At 34.4% G+C, this 24,745-nt stretch overlaps 1 protein-coding gene across 1 annotated transcript in view; it reads right to left on the bottom strand.

Moving 5' to 3' along the window:
* LOC133616816 (tetraspanin-1) overlaps nt 1-17,989 on the bottom strand; it is a 228,877-nt gene extending 210,888 nt beyond the window's left edge. The window contains exons 1-2 of the mRNA XM_061976423.1: nt 17,807-17,989; nt 17,549-17,703 (exon numbers count right to left, since the gene is read on the bottom strand). The gene's annotated coding sequence lies outside the window, so the exon portion shown is untranslated. The remainder of the gene's footprint in view (nt 1-17,548; nt 17,704-17,806) is intronic.
* Between the last annotated feature and the right edge of the window lie 6,756 nt (nt 17,990-24,745).

The raw sequence follows: 24,745 nt of genomic DNA, 5'->3' as shown, positions 1-24,745 counted from the left end.
CACAACATTAGCAACACATAAAACATGTCACCACTGGTCTGAGGTTTTTGAAATAAAATGAAAAAAAAAACGAACTTAAAGCCTTGTCGAGCTATTTAATTACGTATACTATTCATGTTTAAGTAACTTTTACTGCAAATGAATATCGGTTAGCTGCCTCCTTGACCACTAATAATCGGTTTCGGTCCTGAAAAACCCATATCAGTCAATCTGTAGTCAGAAAGTCTGAGATGATACCATACTTTGTCTACTTAGAGTCCAAGCAGAAACAGAATCTATAAATGAGATGGATGTTCTACTTAAGTGCTCTGCGAAACGAGGTGTGCACTAAATATATTTTTTTTATGTCCATTTTAAAAAGGATTCCGTCCATTACAGCACAGTTGCTTCTTGTTGGGGATCAATGTGGAAAACATTGACTTTCCCATTGCATTCATTACAAGATAGGAGTGGGACTCCTATCAAAAATCCCAATACAATATGAATAGAATAGAATCACAGACAGAAATTGTGCGATATTTTGGAAGAAAAACACCTATAATCCCTAGTTTTAGCAGTCGCCATTGTCGCATCCTTGGGAAAGTAGCCTCTGGCAGCATCCTATCATCATGTCGCTATCACCACAATGCCTCATTTTGTCAAACTATGGGTAAACAATCCACTTGTGGCTGCAGTCGCACGCCTTTTAGGTACTTGGTGCTTGTAAAGCTGTCCAACGTGTGCAGCATTCTGGTCTTTCAGCTTGTATTCAAAACAAAAACTACAAAGTCTTCTCAGTGGTGGTGTTGAGCAGGTTGCTGAATGTGTGTTTAGTTATAAGACAGAAAAACAACAACTTCTAACACCCTAACGCAGGGTTCTGCAACCCATAATGAGCCATATTGGACCAAAAATACAAAAAACTAATCTGTCTAGACTCGCAAAAAATTAAAAAGCCTTACATAAGTTGAATAATGTAGGCAACACATGATGTAAATGTCTATTTTAGCTATATTAGCCTACTATCAAAATGACTGTCGCGGGCTGACGCAAATCTTCAATAACAGAAATGTTGAAATGTAATATTTATTCTACACATTTTTACAACATTGCAAAACATTAGTAAAACAGAGGCTTCTCTAAGGATGAGTTAAAGTACCAGTACGGTGAAAAAACAAGTTGACTTCATATGCTAAATTGTGTTTCCTTGTATCCACTAAACCAGGGGTCGGCAACCCGCGGCTCCGGAGTCGCATGCGGCTCTTTGACCACTCTGATGCGGCTCAGCTGCATTCTTGCCAACCCTCCCGAATTTTCCGGGAGACTTCCGGATTTCACTGCCTCTCCCAGGGCAAACATTCTCCGATTTTCACCCGGACAACAAAATTGAGGGCGTGCCGTGATGGCACCGCATTTTGCGTCCTCTACAACCTGTCGTCGCGTCCGCTTTTTCACCTAAAAAACAGCGTGCCGGCACAGTCACATTTTGTCTGCTCACACACTAAGTGACAGCAAGGCATACTTGTTCAACAGCCATACAGAGCACACTGACGGTGGCCGTATAAACAACTATAACACTCTTACTAATATGCGCCACACTGTGAACCCACACCAAACAAGAATGACAAACACGTTTCGGGAGAACATCCACACCGCTACACAACATAAACACAACAGAACAAATACCCAGAATCCCATGCAACCCTAACTCTTCCGGGCTACATTACACACCCTGCTACCACCAAACCCCGCCCACCTCAATCTACGCACAGGGGGTGGGGGGGTGTTGTTGATGTGTGGGGGGGCAGGGTTGGGGTGGCGGGCTTTGATGGTAGCGGGGGTGTATAAAGTAGCCCGGAAGAGTTAGGGATGCATGGGATTCTGGGTATTTGTTCTGTTGTGATACGGTGCGGATGTTCTCCCGAAATGTGTTTGTCATTCTTGTTTGGTGTGGGTTCACAGTGTGGCGCATATTAGTAAGAGTGTTAAAGTTGTTTATATCGCCACCCTTAGTGTGATCTGTATGGCTGTTAACCAAGTATGCATTGCTTTCACTTATGTGTGTCTGCAGAAGCCTCATATAACATGTAACTGGGCTGGCAAGCTGTTTGTTCAAGCCGTTGAGGGCGCTAAAGGTAGTGACATCACGGCACGCCCTTATTATTGTTGTTTGGGTGAAAATCAGCATACATTCGAGAGAATAGTTTCCCTGAAATTCGGGAGTCTACCGGAAAAATCGGGAGGGTTGGCAAGTGTGACGCTGTCAAGTGCCCTTCATATAAAACTCGCGGGCCGCACTAACATTACATTTCCATATTAAGGTGCGGGCCGCGTGTCTGAGACCCCTGGTTTATACATAGCACAAAGCAAAAAAAAACTTTGTATGTAGTGTTATTTCATTTTAAATTTCAAAAGAGTTTTGTGGCTCCCATTGTTTTCTTTAATTTGTGGAAACGGGTCAAAATGGCTCTTTGAGTGGTAAAGGTTGTCGACCCCTGCACTAAACCATATACAATTGTATTTACAATCCGCAAAGTACGGACCTTTTTTAATATTTCACTCCGAATATCTTCGGCGATTTTCCTGGAGAATGACGTCACAGTAGTAACGTTTCTGCACTCTGACCATGTTATCACATCAGTGTTACTGGAAATTGGCAAACATTTGAAAGAGATGTGCTGTTTATCATTAAGACATGCATTTAATTTAATGCATTCTAAGTCGTAATTAAATAAATAACAAGTCCGCTAACAATGGAGTCTGTAGGGGCTCTCTATTTTGCCCACAAAACTCTTTAAACAGCCATTCAAAACACACAAACAATACTCCGTTTACATCTCGTGACCTGAATGGTAATCAAATATTAATATTTGTTTTTACCGCTAACGCAGACAAACTATTTTTAGCATTGAAAACCGAGAGCTAACTATAGTTAATGCTGCACTTGACTCAAGGAGAGACTTTAATGTAATTATAAAAGGAAACTGAAGATGGCCCTAATGCAACATATATGGATGCAAATTGTCGTAAAACTGCAAAGAAGAAGAAGAAGAAGCTTATGCAGCACTGGCCGGGAGCATATTGAGCCAGTGTGCAGCTTCTTCTACCACTGCATCGCGTTCGGCTCGTCAAAATTATATATATGTCCCCACATCTGCCGTCCTCTCCAAGGTTTCTCATTGTCCCATTGGGTTGAGTTTTTCCATGCCCTGATGTGGGATCTGAGCCGAGGATGTCGTCGTGGCTTGTGCAGCCCTTTGAGACACTCGTGATTTAGGGCTATATAAGCAAACATACATACATACATATACATATACATATATATATATATATATATATATATATATATATATATATATATATATATATATATATATATATATATATATATATATATAGATACATACATATATATATACATACATATATATATATAGATACATACATATATATATATATATAGATACATACATATATATATATAGATACATACATATATATATATATATATATATATATATATATATATATATATATATAGATACATACATATATATATATATATATACATATATAGATACATATATATATATATATATATAGATACATATATATATATATATATATATATATAGATACATATATATATATATATATAGATACATATATATATAGATATATATATCTATAGATACATATATATATAGATACATATATATATATGTGTATATATAGATACACATATATATATATATATATATATATATATATATATATGTATCTATATATATATATGTATCTATAGATATATATATCTATCTATATATATATATATGTATCTATATATATATATATATGTATCTATATATATATATATGTATCTATATATATATATATATGTATCTATATATATATATATGTATATATATATATATATATATATATATGTATCTATATATATATATATATATATATATATATATAGATACATATATATATATATAGATACATATATATAGATACATATATATATATATACACATATATATAGATACATATATATATATATAGATACATATATATATATATAGATACATATATATGACATATATATATATATATATATATATATAGATACATATATACATATATATATAGATACATATATATATATATAGATACATATATATATATATATATATATATATATATATATATATATACATATATACACATATATATATATAATATATATATATACATATATATATATATATATACATATATATATATACACATACATACATACATATATATATGTATATATATATATACATACAAACATACATACATACACACATATATATATATATATATATATATATATATATATATATATATATATATTTTTTTTTTCAATCTGTCCTTTCTAATCCATTTTCTTGTTACTCTGTGTCTTCTAGCCGCTCAGGCAAATCATATTGTCAAAAAAAGCCTTTTCCCATCGATAACGTGACATCGCGCTCGGAATAAATATATATGTATATTTTTATATACAGCCCAGCCCCCGGCCAAGTTGTTTTAACCGAATGCGGCCCCCGAGTCCAAAAGTTCGGGGACCCCTGGTATAAACCATCATCATATCTTGGCAATTGATGCAATTTAATGTTAGCAGCCTGGCAGGTACACACCTCAAGAGCAATGTATTTTGGTACCTGATACTTGTTACGGTTAGCATTTGGACAAGCTAACATTAGCTTGTTATATTTTTAGCTAATTTAACAGGTATACAGCTCAGTGTCATATGTTTTGATATTTCACTAATGCTAACCGTAAGCATGTATATATTTCACTGTATTATGCTGATAGTATATATTTGTACCATGAATTGATTAACGTGGACCCCGACTTAAACAAGTTGAAAATTGTTTTCGGGTGTTACCATTTGTACGGAATATGTACTGTACAATCTACTAATAAAAGTTTCAATCAATCAATCAATCAATGCTAACGTTAGCATAGTACTGCTAGCTCTTTTTACTCATTTGTTTTGTTACTTGACGCTATTTGGCCAGCGTGCTAACTGTTAGCATTACAGTTTTGCTTTGGCTCTTCGGCGTTGACACAAATTTCTACCGAAACGGCATTTTCTAGTTCTTTGAAGAAAATCTATACATTGTACTGGTTTTGAAGGTGAAAACGACCAAAATGTGTGAGTCTGTGGCACTTGTGTACAGTAGGATGGTTTTGGGGGGTCTGTGAAGTCTTGCAGATGAAGTGTCCTTGCGAAAAATACTGAATCCCCGGCAGCTGCAGGCAGCCAAAGTACGATGGAGGTTTATTCTACACGCCACGTTCCCCCTGGAACAGACAGAAATTCATCACCCGGTGTCGCCAGGTAAACAAAACGAGAAGAATGACTCGCCAAAGAATCCGTATCACCTTGTGCTCCACTTCTGCGAGTTGGAAGCAGGTAAGAAGAACTTTAGCGCGTTGACGGCGGAGCGTGGTGTTCTTGGCGTACTTGAACACAACCGCCTTGCTCTTTTTTACAATTACAGGGTCACCGTGTGTGGGAGTGGAGGCTGGTGCATCAAACCCAAAGCAGACAGACTGGGATGTTCCCATGAGAGCGTATACATTATTTACACACCATCTGCTGGTCCTGTTCGCTCGCATGTTTCTGCTGCATGATGCACTAAATAAGCCCCGTAAATCTCACCGCCGACTTCTCAACAAGCAAATACCGAGCTGACCTGATTCGTTGTGATGAGGATGCTGAGACATTCTGCCATGCTCACACACACACACACCGAGGGACGGGTACCAAATTTGGTACTTTTATAGGTACCGACGAGTAGGGCTGGGTATCGTTTAAAAATTTTCCATACCAGTACCAATACCATTACCCTTAAAACGATACCGATACCAACTGAGTACTTCATTCGATATTAAATCAAGTGAAAAGAATGCAAACGGTTGCGTAATTGTCACCACTCCTCCCCATTCAAGATTTTTACACAAATACATTTTGAAAGTGCTCAAATATTTATTAACCCTTGTGTAATGTTCATATTGTTGTTACTCAGCCAGCGTTTGTGGGTCTGATGGACCCGTTGCATTTTGTGGCTTTTAATGCCTCACAATCAAACACTTTTGTGTAAAAATACTGAACAGATGTTTACCTTATCCCAATAAACATCTGTTCAGTATTTTAACATAAAAGTGTTTGATTGTGAGGCTTTAAAAGCCACAAAATGCAATGGGTCCATCAGACCCGTTGCATTTTTCTCTTGATTTTTCTCTTGATCCTCTTGTTGTCTGAAGAACACTAAACCATAGCGGTCTTCTGGCGCTCCATGGATCTGGACTGAGGTCACTTTCCAGCCAGCGTTTGTGGGTCTGATGGACTTGTTGCATTTTGTGGCTTTTAATGCCTCACAATCAAACACTTTTGTGTTAAAATACTGAACAGATGTTTACCTTATCCCAATAAACATCTGTTCAGTATTTTAACATAAAAGTGTTTGATTGTGAGGCATTAAAAGCCACAAAATGCAACGGGTCCATCAGACCCACAAACGCTGGCTGAGTAACAACAATATGAACGTTGCACGGAAAATTTCTCTGCCAGTTTCTGCATCCCACTGGGATTCTTCTTTTGTGTTTCTGCACCTGCGGTTCCCACACAAGGTTGCACCATTGTTTGTCAACACTGTCTGCTCTCATTTTCTCGCACATTTGACCTTCTGATGTTCTGTGTACCTACACTATGTCCTTCTTCTGTCTAGGCCTGCTGTGTGTGTGTGTGCGTGTGTGTGTGTGTGTGTGTGTGTGTGTAGTACACAAAACATCAATTTCCACACTTCTATTAGCCCCGGGTCCAGTGGACCCAGACATGTTATATGTAATAAATGTGTAGGGAGGGTGTATGGTGTGTGGTCATTAAATATGTATTCTGATATATGTTCTTCACAGAAAATGAGCCAAAGTCAGAGAGTCTCAGTTTGAAAAATTAATTAAATTGTATTATTTTTCTTTCAATAAAAAAATGAAAACGGGTCCCACAGACCCGAACACCACACAAGTAACTGTACAAACATGTACAGCAAAGTATTATTTTGGCTGTGTAATTAGCGAACAAGCTTAGCTAGCGTTAGCTCACATGCCCAAAACGATTTACTTGACAATACATGTTTTAACACACAAAGGATGAGTACTATTAACATTTATATATTACCTGAAGTTATCGACGGTTGAGCAGTGTCCTGTTGAGATGACGACAACGATTCTGGTGTTGTAGAAGCCGGCTTTTTAAACACAGTACAGTTCTCCACCCTTAAGTTTGCTCTGTTCTTGATGAGGTGTTTAATCATATTGCTAGTATTCCCCGTTTTCCCCGAAATAATCTTGCCGCATTGTATGCATTTATTTGTACCCGGCGCCACAGGCGTGTAGTACAACCAGACCTTTGACCGTTTTGCTGCCGGCATCTCCGAATTGATGACCAGCCAATTCTGCACTGCTTCAACCTGCTTTACCGCCATACAAACTAGGGATGTCCCGATCCAATATTTGGATCGGATCGGCTGCCGATATTTGCCAAAAATTGCGTATCGGCAAGGCATGGGAAAATGCCGATCCAGATCCAGTTTAAAAAAAAAACTCCGGTCCGTGTTTTCCAATGCACCGATTTAAATAATACATTCCACTTTTCTGCTGCTCCCTAATTTCCGTTCCGCATTTTCCAGCACACCTTCAACACATCCACATGTCTGTAAATTCTCACGCAGTTGCTTTTAGCTGCTGGCATTACACGACAGGCTCTTCTCACTCTTTCCTGTGTCTCCCTCTCACAGACAGCAAGCGCACCTTCTTACACGTGTCACATACTGTCACGACACACGTCACATACTGTCACGTCATACGTCACATACGTATACGTCCTCCCCGAGCAGAGAGGTAGCAGCATGGCTAACGTTAGCTGTGATGCTAGCGCAGCCGTGCGAGCAACGCTCCCTCTAAGGTGCTCGCCTGTGCAATTGCGCACTGTTTAAGCGTCCTCTGCGCATAGCAAATCTATGCCACGCACAAAATCTAATAAAAAAATAAGCGCATAACAATTTTCAACACACCGACACGACAGAGAAAACAGTTTTCGTCATCATTGTTCAAATATTGTGACGTCTGTCGAGACGCTTATCTCCATTCGGTGCCACACGCCCACACCATCAAAATGCTGAGGCAAAAATTTCCACATCAACACCGTATGAAAAAATTAGTGATTTGTTTAGTTGTGATTTCCTTCTCTGCATGAAAGTTTAAAAGTAGCATATATTAATGCAGTATGAAGAAGAATGTTTTAATGTAGACATGCAAGCCTTGAAAGACAATGTTGAAAATCAAGACTACATTTCCTGCAAATGGGTGCATTTCTACCCTATATTTTAACTTTAGATTTATTCTCATATCAAACTCTTTTGGCTGTCTTTTTGACACTTACATCCGGCGCCCCCCTCCACACCCTGGATTATAAACAATGTAAATAATTCAATGTGATTATCTTGTGTGATGACTGTATTATGATGATAGTATATATCTGATAGTATATATCTGTATCATGAATCAATTTAAGTGGACTCCGACTTAAACAAGTTGAAAAACTTATTGGGGTGTAACCATTTAGTGGTCAATTGTACGGAATATGTACTTCACTGTGCAACCTACTAATAAAAGTCTCAATCAATCAATCAAAACACATAGAATCATCATACTGCTGTGATTATATGCATTCAAGGCTAAGGCAAAATATGGAGATATATATTGTGTATCGCAATATGGCCTTAAAATATCGCAATATTAAAAAAAGGCCATATCGCCCAGCCCTAGTTCAATGATGCCATTTCTGTTTGTCATGTATAATTTTGTCTATTTTGTGTTTATCCTTGAATAAACATGTCAGTTTCTTGTTACCAACCATTGTGTATTATTCAAACTCCCCTAATTCAGCTGGCTAGTTGTTATCAAGAGTACTAAAACCCTTTTCAACATGATTCTGACAACTAAGTAGGCTAAATAACTTTAAACTTTAATACATGCTCGGATAGGCCAGTATCGGTCGGTATCGGTATCGGATCGGAAATGCAAAAACAATATCGGTATCGGATCGGAAGTGCAAAAACCTGGATCGGGACATCCCTAATACAAACTATTGTTGTTGCGGTGGTGGACCAATAACATGGCGCATTGAATCGAAGAACGCTTGCAGTGATTGGCTGCGAGCAAAACCATAGGAACAGTAATTTTTTCTTGATCTGGGTACAAAAAGAACCGATTACAGTTATCGTTTGACAGATGCAGTTTTGATACTACTTGGTATCAGGTTGTTTCGGTCGATACCTGAAAGGTATCGAGTACCGATACCCGGCCCTACCGACTAGGGATGGGAATCCCGCCAATCCGACTTGGTACGGATTCACAACAAACCCAGCGGCAGCTCTGAGAGCGGACTCGCTTACAGTGTTGGCGCTAGGAATTTTCAAAATGGGGTCTCAGGGACCCCATCAAGTCATAAAAGTGGGGTCCCACAGTACATTTTTGGGGTCCCACTTTTTTGTAAGCGTTTTGAAAACAAACGATAAATGTATGCATTATCCTGTTGTATCTCACATTCTAAATTGTGTTTTGGAAAAAGGTTTTCATAAACATTACTTAATTCATTAAAAAAATAATACAAAATAAAACAATTTTTTATGCGTATACAAATGTATTCAGTTATAAACATGCATTCACTTTCTTCTGTTTTAATTGCTGATGCGGGTTTATGGATTTTTAAATGCGCCAGAAAATAACACGTTTTGTATACTGTTGATGTGTTTCAATGCCCAGTAGTGCGTAAATGTGTTCCTGTATAGTATTTCTCCAGCAATGGTCATGTGGTGACATCAATGATGGTATTTTTTAGAGGTAATCATTGAAGTCGGACATCACTGAAGGCCCAGGTGGGAAACGCATAGCCCGCCACTGGAAAACAATATAAATAAAAACAATATAAATAAAATAAAAAAATAAAAAAATAAAAAAAAAATATATATATATATAAACTACAATGTAAATTTGATCAAACCCCAAAACATAGATCAAAAATTTTTAAATATGAAATAAAATGCAGTATGAAAAAAATTAATAGTGATGAAGTTCGGTAATTCTAAATATTATGTTGCATCAAATAAACTTTGAATAAAAAAAACAACTAAACAATATACTGTCATTTGAAAAAAGCACACCATTCATCAATCCATCTATATAAATACATGAAATAATAAAATAAAATTAATTCAATGATTGGAAATGAAACATCATAAAACATTCAAAATCCACATATTTTGAATTTTTCAGGCAAAACTGGACAATCATGCATTACATACTATACATTACCTAGTCCAGAACGCGGCAGCACGACTTTTAACAGGGGCCAGGAAACGCGAGCATATAACCCCAATTCTTGAGAGTTTGCACTGGCTCCCTGTTCATTTTAGAATTAATTTTAAAACCTTGCTGTTTGTTTTTAAAGCTTTACATGGACTGGCACCTCAGTATATCTCGGACCTCATCCAAATTTACACTCCTGCGCGCGCTCTGAGGTCCGAGAGCCAGCTCCTGCTCGTGGTGCCCAAGACCAGACTTAAAACCAGGGGAGACAGGGCCTTCTCTGTGGTTGGCCCTAAGCTCTGGAACATTCTCCCCCTCCATGTTCAAACTGCTTCCACAGTGGAGTGTTTTAAGTCTCGTCTTAAGACCCACTTTTATTCTCTGGCTTTTAACACTATGTGAATTGTGTGGTCCTCTGTCCTCTGTTGTCCTCTGTGTTTTTTTTATTAATTTTATATTGTTTTTATATTTATTTATTTTTTGTTTTTATTATTATTATTATTAAGGATAATATTTGAATATTGTTTTTAATAGTGTTTTTAATATATAAACATTTTTTGTTGTTTAAATGTGCTATATAAATCAAGTGGATTAGATTGGATTGAAATGTGTCAAAAACTCGAACTATTTTGAATTGATTTGAATCAATGTACTACGACCGGAAATGCTGCAATGTAAATTTGATTAAACCCCAAAACATAGATGAAAAAATTAAAATATGATATAAAATGCAGTATTAAAAAAATTTAACAATATACTTTCATTTTAAAAAAGCACATTCATCAATCCATCTATATAAATACATGAAATAACAACACAATTAAATTAAATCAATGATTGGAAATGAAACCTCATAAAACATTTAAAATCCACATATTTTGAATTTGCCCTGCGATGAGGTGGCGACTTGTCCAGGGTGTACCCCGCCTTCCGCCCGATTGTAGCTGAGATAGGCTCCAGCGCCCCCAAAAGGGAATAAGCGGTAGAAAATGGATGGATGGATGGATATTTTGAATTTTTCAGTCAAAACTGGACAATCATGCATTACATACTATACATTACCTTTTGCACTATATTAATTTATATTATTATGTGTTGTCAACTTTGTACTTTTTTTAAAATGTATTTATTATTTATTTATGTAATTGCTAGAAATAAATAAATAAATAAATGAAAAAAAAAAAAAAAGATATAAAATGCAGTATGAAAAAAATTCAACAATATACTTTAATTTGAAAAAAGCACAACATTCATCAATCCATCTATATAAATACATGAAATAACAATACAATTCAATTAAATCAATGATTGGAAATGAAACCTCATAAAACATTTAAAATCCACATACTTTGAATTTGCCCTGCGATGAGGTGGCGACTTGTCCAGGGTGTACACCGCCTTCCGCTCGATTGTAGCTGAGATAGGCTCCAGCGCCCCCAAAAGAGAATAAGCGGTAGAAAATGGATGGATGGATGGATATTTTGAATTTTTCAGGCAAAACTGGACAATCATGCATTACATACCATACATTACCTTTTGCACTATATTAATTTATATTATTATGTGTTGTCAACTTTGTACTTTTTTTAAATGTATTTATTATTTATTTATGTCATTGCCAGAAATAAATAAATAAATAAATAAATGAAAAAAAAATTAAATATGAAATAAAATGCAGTATGAAAAAACTTTAACAATATACTTTCATTTGAAAAAAGCACAACATTCATCAATCCATCTATATAAATACATGAAATAACAATACAATTAAATTAAATCAATGATTGGAAATGAAACCTCATAAAACATTTAAAATCCACATTTTGAATTTGCCCTGCGATGAGGTGGCGACTTGTCCAGGGTGTACCCCGCCTTCCGCCCGATTGTAGCTGAGATAGGCTCCAGCGCCCCCCCCCGCGACCCCAAAAGGGAATAAGCGGTAGAAAATGGATGGAAGGATGGATATTTTGAATTTTTTCAGGCAAAACTGGACAATCATGCATTACATACTATACATTACCTTTTGCACTATATTAATTTATATTATTATGTGTTGTCAACTTTGTACTTTTTTAAAATGTATTTATTTATTTATGTCATTGCCAGAAATAAAAAAATAAATAAATGAAAAAAATATATATATATGATATAATATGCAGTATGAAAAATATTGAACGATATACTTTCATTTGAAAAAAGCACAACATTCATCAATCCATCTATATAAATACATGAAATAACAATACAATTCAATTAAATCAATGATTGGAAATGAAACCTCATAAAACATTTAAAATCCACATATTTTGAATTTGCCCTGCGATGAGTTGGCGACTTGTCCAGGCTTTACCCCGCCTTCCGCCCGATTGTAGCTGAGATAGGCTCCAGCGGCCCCCGCGACCCCAAAAGGGAATAAGCGGTAGAAAATGGATGGATGGATGGATATTTTGAATTTTTCATGCAAAACTGGACAATCATGCATTACATACTATACATTACCTTTTGCACTATATTAATTTATATTATTATGTGTTGTCAACTTTGTACTTTTTATTTATTTATTTATTATTTATTTATGTAATTGCCAGAAATAAATAAATAAATAAATGAAAAAAAAAAAAAAAAAGATATAAAATGCAGTATGAAAAAAATTGAACAATATACTTTCATTTGAAAAAAGCACAACATTCATCAATCCATCTATATAAATACATGAAATAATAATACAATTCAATTAAATCAATGATTGGAAATGAAACCTCATAAAACATTTAAAATCCACATATTTTGAATTTGCCCTGCGATGAGGTGATGACTTGTCCAGGGTGTACCCCGCCTTCCGCCCGATTGTAGCTGAGATAGGCTCCAGCGCCCCCCGCGACCCCAAAAGGGAGTAAGCGGTAGAAAATGGATGGATGGATGGATATTTTGAATTTTTCAGGCAAAACTGGACAATCATGCATTACGTACTATACATTACCTTTTGCACTATATTAATTTATATTATGTGTTGTCAACTTTGTACTTTTTTAAAATGTATTTATTATGTATTTATGTCATTGCCAGAAATAAATAAATAAATGAAAAATAAATAAAATATGATATAAAATGCAGTATGAAAAAAATGTAACAATATACTTTCATTTGAAAAAAGCACAACATTCATCAATCGATCTATATAAATACATGAAATAACAATACAATTCAATTAAATCAATGATTGGAAATGAAACCTCATAAAACATTTAAAATCCACATATTTTGAATTTGCCCTGCGATGAGTTGGCGACTTGTCCAGGGTGTACCCCGCCTTCCGCCTGATTGTAGCTGAGATAGGCTCCAGCACCCCCCGTGACCCCAAAAGGGAGTAAGCGGTAGAAAATGGATGGATGGATGAATATTTTGAAATTTTCAGGCAAAACTGGACAATCATGCATTACATACTATACATTACCTTTTGCACTATATTAATTTATATTATTATGTGTTGTCAACTTTGTACTTTTTTTAAATTTATTTATGTCATTGCCAGAATTAAATAAATAAATAAATGAAAAAAATAAATAAAATATGATATAAAATGCAGTATGAAAAAAATTGAACAATATACTTTCATTTGAAAAAAGCACAACATTCATCAATCCATCTATATAAATACATGAAATAACAATACAATTCAATTAAATCAATTAAATGGAAATGAAACCTCATAAAACATTTAAAATCCACATATTTTGAATTTGCCCTGCGATGAGGTGGCGACTTGTCCAGGGTGTACACCGCCTTCCGCCCGATTGTAACTGAGATAGGCTCCAGCGCCCCCCGCGACCCCAAAAGGGAATAAGCGGTAGAAAATGGATGGATGGATGGATATTTTGAATTTTTCAGGCAAAACTGGACAATCATGCATTACGTACTATACATTACCTTTTGCACTATATTAATTTATATTATTATGTGTTGTCAACTTTGTACTTTTTATTTATTTATTTATGTCATTGCCAGAAATAAATAAATAAATAAATGAAAAAAAAATAAAATATGATATAAAATGCAGTATGAAAAAAAATTAACAATATACTTTCATTTGAAAAAAGCACAACATTCATCAATCCATCTATATAAATACATGAAATAACAATACAATTCAATTCAATCAATGATTGGAAATGAAACCTCATAAAACATTTAAAATCCACATATTTTGAATTTGCCCTGCGATGAGTTGGCGACTTGTCCAGGCTGTACCCCGCCTTCCGCCCGATTGTAGCTGAGATAGGCTCCAGCGCCCCCCGCGACCCCAAAAGGGAACAAGCGGTAGAAAATGGATGGATGGATGGATATTTTGAATTTTTCAAGCAAAACTGGACAATCATGCATTACGTACTATACATTACCTTTTGCACTATATTAATTTATATTATTATGTGTTGTCAACTTTGCACTTTTTTAAAAATGTATTATTTATTTATGTCATTGCCAGAAATAAATAAATAAATAAATGAAAAAAAAAAAAAAGATATAAAATGCAGTATGAAAAAAATTTAACAATATACTTTCATTTAAAAAAAGCACAACATTCATCAATCCATCTATATAAATACATGAAATAACAATACAATTCAATTAAATCAATGATTGGAAATGAAACCTCATAAAACTTTTAAAATCCACATATATTGAATTTGCCCTGCGATGAGGTGGCGACTTGTCCAGGGTGTACCCCGCCTTCCGCTCGATTGTAGCTGAGATAGGCTCCAGCGCCCCCCGCGACCCCAAAAGGGAATAAGCGGTAGAAAATGGATGGATATTTTGAATTTTTCAGGCAAAACTGGACAATCATGCATTACATACCATACATTACCTTTTGCACTATATTAATTTATATTATTATGTGTTGTCAACTTTGTACTTTTTTTAAATTTATTTATTATTTATTGATGTCATTGCTAGAAATAAATAAATAAATAAATGAAAAAAAAAAAAAAAAAGATATAAAATGCAGTATGAAAAAAATGTAACAATATACTTTCATTTGAAAAAAGCACAACATTCATCAATCCATCTATATAAATACATGAAATAACAATACAATTCAATTAAATCAATGATTGGAAATGAAACCTCATAAAACATTTAAAATCCACATATTTTGAATTTGCCCTGCGATGAGGTGGCGACTTGTCCAGGGTGTACCCCGCCTTCCGCCCGATTGTAGCTGAGATAGGCTCCAAAGCCCCCCCGCGACCCCAAAAGGGAATAAGCGGTAGAAAATGGATGGATGGATGGATATTTTGAATTTTTCAGGCAAAACTGGACAATCATGCATTACGTACTATACATTACCTTTTGCACTATATTAATTTATATTATTATGTGTTGTCAACTTTGTACTTTTTTATTTATTTATTTATGTCATTGCCAGAAATAAATAAATAAATAAATGAAAAAAAATAATAAAATATGATATAAAATGCAGTATGAAAAAAAATTAACAATATACTTTCATTTGAAAAAAGCACAACATTCATCAATCCATCTATATAAATACCTGAAATAACAATACAATTCAATTAAATCAATGATTGGAAATGAAACCTCATAAATTATTTAAAATCCACATATTTTGAATTTGCCCTGCGATGAGGTGGCGACTTGTCCAGGGTGTACCCCGCCTTCCGCCCGATTGTAGCTGAGATAGGCTCCAGCGCCCCCCGCGACCCCAAAAGGGAGTAAGCGGTAGAAAATGGATGGATGGATGGATATTTTGAATTTTTCAGGCAAAACTGGACAATCATGCATCACGTACTATACATTACCTTTTGCACTATATTAATTTATATTATTATGTGTTGTCAACTTTGTACTTTTTTTAAATTTATTTATTATTTATTTATGTCATTGCCAGAAATAAATAAATAAATAAATTTAAAAAATAATAAAATATGATATAAAATGCAGTATGAAAAAAAATTAACAATATACTTTCATTTGAAAAAAGCACAACATTCATCAATCCATCTATATAAATACATGAAATAACAATACAATTCAATTAAATCAATGATTGGAAATGAAACCTCATAAAACATTTAAAATCCACATATTTTGAATTTGCCCTGCGATGAGATGGCGACTTGTCCAGGGTGTACCCCGCCTTCCGCCCGATTGTAGCTGAGATAGGCTCCAGCGCCCCCCGCGACCCCAAAAGGGAATAAGCGGTAGAAATGGATGGATGGATGGATATTTAGAATTTTTCAGGCAAAACTGGACAATCATGCATTACGTACTATACATTACCTTTTGCACTATATTAATTTATATTATTATGTGTTGTCAACTTTGTACTTTTTTTAAATTTATTTATGTCATTGCCAGAAATAAATAAAGCAATAAATGAAAAAAAAAAAACTATGATATAAAATGCAGTATGAAAAAAATTTAACAATATACTTTCATTTGAAAAAAGCACAACATTCATCAATCCATCTATATAAATACATGAAATAACAATACAATTCAATTAAATCAATGATTGGAAATGAAACTTCATAAAACATTTAAAATCCACATATTTTGAATTTACCCTGCGATGAGGTGGCGACTTGTCCAGGGTGTACCCCGCCTTCCGCCCGATTGTAGCTGAGATAGGCTCCAGCGCCCCCCCGCGAGCCCAAAAGGGAATAAGCGGTAGAAAATGGATGGATGGATGGATATTTTGAATTTTTCAGGCAAAACTGGACAATCATGCATTACGTACTATACATTACCTTTTGCACTATATTAATTTATATTATTATGTGTTGTCAACTTTGTACTTTTTTAAAATTTATTTATATCATTGCCAGAAATAAATTAAAAAAAATAAATAAAAATAATAATTAAAATCCACATATTTGTACTGAGTGGCACCATGCTCTTCTTTGCTAAGTGCAAGTATTAAAATAAAGGAATTTAAAAATTTAAAAAAAAAAAAATGTTTTGTTTTATTTTGCTACCTTTTATAGCGATTTCTAACATTTCGTGCTCAGGTCTTAAACTAAAATTAGGCTCGGGAACGTGTCATTGTTAAAAAAGGTGATGTCGGCCATTTTTGTCATTTTCTACTAAAGTTGAGGGATAAAAGTTGAGTACTCACCAGATGCTGATTCTTGCACGGGAAGCTTTGTAAAAGGCTTGTAAGACGCTTCCACCACATAAGATGCTTCAAACGTCCTAACTTCTCAACATTAACTTGTTTTTAATCAGACAAACACCTGACATTCCGTTTTTCCCTTCTAAACGCTCAACTTCCTGTTAGAAAAATGAAACAGGAAAAGGAACTTACAGGAACAGGAAAGTCTACAAATTAAAAGCACGGTTGACAGGAAAAGTACATGTGACTGTCAGGTTTTACCTTAAAAAACTTAATATGTTGCCAAATGATCTCACAAGTCAATTCGTACTTTGTAGTAGTGCACAAAAAGCAAGATTTGACCGTGTTGCTGCTCATTCCCGCCGGAACAACAAGACAACAGATTGTTGCCCCTGAGCAAGAAGAGTGGGCTTGAAGAATGCTGCAAATATTGCTTTGGAACGAGCAAACTTCCCGGGAGAGCAGCACTGTTAGCACATCACAACTTCCTGAATGGGATCCAGAGCTTATTAGGCACATTTGTGTCACCTGCTTACCCACGATGCACCAGTACTGACAGAGCATCCATCAGCAGCCGCACAGAGGAACCATGGGAAATACACTCACACACACACTTGTTCAGCTTCTGACCATCTTGGAGGAATTCAATTCTGTGAGAAAATGGTGGGCAGCATGGTGGGATGTGTGGTTAGCACCGCTGCCTCAACGCCCGGGGATTCTGGGTTTGAACCCCACTTTGACCTCTATGTGAGGGGTGAATACACTCTCCCTGTGCATCATGTGTTAGGTTGTGAAACATAAACATGCAAGTTGTGTTAATGGTGAAAACATGGACGGTATGTTAATTGCAAAACAATATGCATATTATGTTTATTGTTAAAAAAATATGCATGTTATGTTGTTTGTCAAAAAATATGCATGTTATATTAATTGTTAAAAAATATGCACGTTATGTTAATTGTAAAACAACATGCATGTTATGTTAATTATAAAACAATATGCATGTTATGCTAATTGTAAAACTATATGCATGTTATGTTAATTGCGCAAAAAAATGCATGTTTTGTTAATTGTAAAACAATATGCATGTTATGTTGATTGTCAAAAAATATGCATGTTATTTTTAAATGTAAAACAATATGCATGTTTTGTTAATTAAAAAACAATATGCATGTTTTATGTTAATTGCAAAACAATATGCATGTTATGTTAATTGTAAAACAATATGCATGTTATGTTAATTGTCAAAAAATATGCATGTTATATTAATTGTTAAAAAATATGCACGTTATGTTAATTGTAAAACAATATGCATGTTATGCTAATTGTAAAACTATATGCATGTTATATTAATTGTGCAAAAAATGCATGTTTTGTTAATTGTAAAACAATATGCATGTTATGTTGATTGTCAAAAAATATGCATGTTATTTTAAATGTAAAACAATATGCATGTTTTGTTAATTGTAAAACAATATGCATGTTTTATGTTAATTGCAAAACAATATGCATGTTATGCTAATTGTAAAACTATATGCATGTTATGTTAATTGTGCAAAAAAATGCATGTTTTGTTAATTGTAAAACAAGATGCATGTTATGTTGATTGTCAAAAAATATGCATGTTATTTTAAATGTAAAACAGTATGTATGTTTTGTTCATTGTAAAACTGTATGCATGTTTTGTTCATTGTAAAACAATATGCATGTTATGTTGATTGTCAAAAAATATGCATGTTATTTTTAAATGTAAAACAATATGCATGTTTTGTTAATTGTAAAACAATATGCATGTTTTGTTCATTGCAAAACAATATGCATGTTATGTTAATTGTAAAACAATATGCATGTTATGCTAATTGTCAAAAATATGCATGTTATATTAATTGTTAAAAAAGATGCACGTTATGTTAATTGTGAAACAACATGCATGTTATGTTAATTATAAAACAATATGCATGTTATGCTACTTGTAAAACTATATGCATGTTATGTTAATTGTGCAAAAAATTGCATGTTTTGTTAATTGTAAAACAATATGCATGTTATGTTGATTGTCAAAAAATATGCATGTTATTTTTAAATGTAAAACAATATGCATGTTTTGTTAATTCTAAAACAATATGCATGTTTTATGTTAATTGCAAAACAATATGCATGTTATGTTAATTGTAAAACAATATGCATGTTATGTTAATTGTCAAAAATATGCATGTTATATTAATTGTTAAAAAATATGCACATTATGTTAATTGTAAAACAACATGCATGTTATGTTAATTATAAAACAATATGCATGTTATGCTAATTGTAAAACTATATGCATGTTATGTTAATTGTGCAAAAAATTGCATGTTTTGTTAATTGTAAAACAATATGCAGGTTATTTTTAAATGTAAAACAATATGCATGTTTTGTTAATTGTAAAACAATATGCATGTTTTGTTAATTGCAAAACAATATGCATGCTATGTTAATTGTCCAAAAAATATGCATGTTGTATTAATTGTTACAAAATATGCATGTTATGTTAATTGTAAAACAACATGCACGTTATGTTAATTATAAAACAATATGCATGTTATGCTAATTGTAAAACTATATGCATGTTATGTTAATTGTGCAAAAAAATGCATATTTTGTTACTTGTAAAACAATATGCATGTTATGTTGATTGTCAAAAAATATGCATGTTATTTTTAAATGTAAAACAATATGCATGTTTTGTTAATTGTAAAACAATATGCATGTTTTATGTTAATTGCAAAACAATATGCATGTTATGTTAATTGTCAAAAAATATGCATGTTGTATTAATTGTTAAAAAATATGCACATTACGTTAATTGTAAAACAACATGCATGTTATGCTAATTATAAAACAACATGCATGTTATGCTAATTGTAAAACTATATGCATGTTATGTTAATTGTGCAAAACAATGCATGTTTTGTTACTTGTAAAACAATATGCATTTTATGTTGATTGTCAAAAAATATGCATGTTATTTTTAAATGTAAAACAATATGCATGTTTTGTTAATTGTAAAACAATATGCATGTTATGTTAATTGTAAAACAATATGTATGTTATGTTAGTTGTACAACAATATGCATGTTATGTTAACTGTCCAAAAATATGCATGTTATATTATTTGTTAAAAAATATGCACGTTATGTTAATTGTAAAACAACATGCATGTTATGTTAATTATAAAACAATATGCATGTTATGCTACTTGTAAAACTATATGCATGTTATGTTAATTGTGCAAAAAATTGCATGTTTTGTTAATTGTAAAACTATATGCATGTTATGTTAATTGTGCAAAAAATTGCATGTTTTGTTAATTGCAAAACAATATGCATGTTATGTTAATTGTAAAACAATATGCATGTTATGTTAATTGTAAAACAATATGCATGTTATGTTAATTGTCAAAAAATATGCATGTTATACTAATTGTTAAAAAAATATGCACGTTATGTTAATTGTAAAACAACATGCATGTTATGTTAATTATAAAACAACATGCATGTTATGCTAATTGTAAAACTATATGCATGTTATGTTAATTGTGCAAAAAAATGCATGTTTTGTTACTTGTAAAACAATATGCATGTTTTTTATTTGTAAAACAATATGCATGTTTTGTTAATTGTAAAACAATATGCATGTTATGTTAATTGTAAAACAATATGGATGTTTCGTTAATTGTAAAACAACATGCATGTTTTTTTAATTGTCAAAAAATATGCATGTTATAATAATTGTTAAAAAATATGCACATTTTGTTAATTCTAAAACAACAAGCATGTTTTGTTAATTGTAAAACAAAATTCATGTTATGTTAATTGTAAAACAATATGCATGTTTTGTTAATTGTAAAACAAAATTCATGTAATGTTAATTGTAAAACAACATGCATGTTTTGTTCATTGTAAAACAAAATGCATGTTTTGCTAAATGTAAAACAATATGCATGTTATGTTAATTGTAAAACAATATGCATGTTTCGTTACCCCAGCATCAAGGGTTGGAATTGGGGGTTAAATGCCCAAAATGATTCCTGGGCACGGCCACCGCTGCTGCTCACTGCTCCCCTCACCTCCCAGGGGGTGATCAAGGGGGGATGGGTCAAATGCAGAGAATAATTTTTTAACCCCGTTTCCATATGAGTTGGGAAATTGTGTTAGATGTAAATATAAACGGAATACAATGATTTGCAAATCATTTTCAACCCATATTCAATTGAATGCACTACGAAGACAAGATATTTGATGTTCAAACTCATAAACTTTATTTGTTTTTTGCAAATAATAATGAACTTAGAATTTCATGGCTGCAACACGTGCCAAAGTAGTTGGGAAAGGGCATGTTCACCACTGTGTTACATGGCCTTTCCTTTTAACAACACTCAGTAAACGTTTGGGAACTGAGGAGACACATTTTTTAAACTTCTCAGGTGGAATTCTTTCCCATTCTTGCTTGATGTACAGCTTAAGTTGTTCAACAGTCCGGGGGTCTCCGTTGTGCTATTTTAGGCTTCATAATGTGGCACACATTTTCAATGGGGGACAGGTCTGGACTACAGGCAGGCCAGTCTAGTACCCGCACTCTTTTACTATGAAGCCACGTTGATGTAACACGTGGCTTGGCATTGTCTTGCTGAAATAAGCAGGGGCGTCCATGGTAACGTTGCTTGGATGACAACATATGTTGCTCCAAAACCTGTATGTACCTTTCAGCATTAATGGCGCCTTCACAGATGTGTAAGTTACCCATGTCTTGGGCACTAATACACCCCCATACCATCACAAATGCTGGGTTTTCAACTTTGCGCCTATAGCGATCCGGATGGTTCTTTTCCTCTTTGGTCCAGATGACACGACGTCCCCGGTTTCCAAAAAACTATTTGAAATGTGGACTCGTCAGACCACAGAACACTTTTCCACTTTGTATCAGTCCACCTTAGATGAGCTCAAGCCCAGCGAAGCCGACGGCGTTTCTGGGTGTTGTTGATAAACGGTTTTCGCCTTGCATAGGAGAGTTTTAACTTGCACTTACAGATGTAGCGACCAACTGTAGTTACTGACATTGGGTTTCTGAAGTGTTCCTGAGCCCATGTGGTGATATCCTTTACACACTGATGTCGCCTGTTGATGCAGTACAGCCTGAGGGATCGAAGGTCACAGGCTTAGCTGCTTACGTGCAGTGATTTCTCCAGATTCTCTGAACCCTTTGATGATATTACGGACCGTAGATGGTGAAATCCCTAAATTCCTTGCAATAGCTGGTTGAGAAAGGTTTTTCTTAAACTGTTCAACAATTTGCTCACGCATTTGTTGACAAAGTGGTGACCCTCGCCCCATCCTTGTTTGTGAATGACTGAGCATTTCACGCAATCTACTTTTATACCCAATCATGGCACCCACCTGTTCCCAATTTGCCCGTTCACCTGTGGGATGTTCCAAATAAGTGTTCGATGAGCATTCCTCAACTTTATCAGTATTTATTGCCACCTTTCCCAACTTCTTTGTCACGTGTTGCTGGCATCAAATTCTAAAGTTAATGATTATTTGCAAAAAAAAAAAAGGTTTATCAGTTTGAACCTCAAATATGTTGTCTTTGTAGCATATTCAACTGAATATGGGTTGAAAAGGATTTGCAAATCATTGTATTCTGTTTATATTTACATCTAACACAATTTCCCAACTCATATGAAAACCATACTTGCCAACCCTCCCGGATTTTCCGGGAGACTCCCGAAATTCAGCGCCTCTCCCGAAAACCTCCCGGGACAAATTTTCTCCCGAAAATCTCCCAAAATTCAGGCGGAGCTGGAGGCCACGCCCCCTCCAGCTCCATGCAGACCTGAGTGACGTGTTGACAGCCTGTTCACACGTCCGCTTTCCCACCATATAAACAGCTAATGATCGAGGGCGAGTTCTTGGTTTCTTATGTGGGTTTATTGTTAGGCAGTTTCATTAACGTCCTCCCAGCGTGGCAACAACACACAACAACAGCAGTCAAGTCTTTGTCTACCGTAAAGCAGTTAGTCTGCCGTAAACAGCAATGTTGTGACACTTTTAAACAGGACAATACTGCCATCTACTGTACATGCATATGTGACCCACCCATAATGTGTCACATTTTTGTGTTGATTTATTTATTTTATTTTTTGGTTTGAATTCGTTTTTGGAGCTGTCATTACACATTTATCAGTATTCACATTGGTCAGTAGGGAGCAGTAGGGCGTTTCTTCCCAATTGAATGCTATCACCTGCAGACCGGAAGTGTCTTGTCATTCTGATGAGCGCGACCAGTCTGTGAACAATTGAAACGTCCTGTGTGCTTTTTCCTCCTGTATAACAGGTTAGTTTTGGTGAATCAACTCACTGAATAATATCCATGTGATCTTTATAAGTTTAAGTACACATTCTGATGGTGGAGCCTAACTCTAAAGTGTTTGTGAGTTGTAGTTTGTATTTGTGAATGAATCCCGTGCACAGCTGCGGTAATCAATACAAAAAGGCGACGTGAGTGCGCAATGTTTATATAGGAACTTCTGATCCTAATTCAGACTCCCAAATTAGAGCTCCCGTTTTTTTATTGATTTTACAATGTATATTTGTATAATGTGTGTGTTCTGAAATAGTGACAGAGAATAGAGCAAGGATGGACAATTCAACCCTTAACTCAACAATGAGTAGATGAGTGTTATGTGTGTGTATATGTGTAAATAAATGAACACTGAAATTCAAGTATTTATTTTATTTATATATATATATATATATATATATATATATAATAAAATATATATATTGCTAGAATTCACTGAAAGTCAAGTATTTCTTATATATATATATATATATATCTTAACCACGCCCCCAATCACGCCCCCGCCCCACCCCCGACCACGCCCCCCACCCCCCACCCCCCACCTCCCGAAATCGGAGGTCTCAAGGTTGGCAAGTATGTATGGAAACAGGGTTTGTATCATCAACACTTACCTGACTGGATGAAGTCCTTGGGCTCAAATACTAGTGTGGCCTCAATAGCCCCGCTGTAGTGTGTAGCATGCTGGGAATTATCTGTGTATGTGATGGAGGAATTCACAGTGCAGGGTTGAAATTCTACTGAACTTGCATTAAAACAGGTTATTTTAGCTAATAATCATGCTACAAGATCCAGCATGTT

The sequence above is a fragment of the Nerophis lumbriciformis genome, linkage group LG14 (genome assembly GCF_033978685.3).
Source record: "Nerophis lumbriciformis linkage group LG14, RoL_Nlum_v2.1, whole genome shotgun sequence".
Classification (NCBI taxonomy): Eukaryota; Metazoa; Chordata; class Actinopteri; order Syngnathiformes; family Syngnathidae; genus Nerophis; species Nerophis lumbriciformis.
The sequence above is the reverse complement of the archived record's forward strand: the minus strand, read 5'-3'. Positions and strand labels throughout refer to the sequence as shown.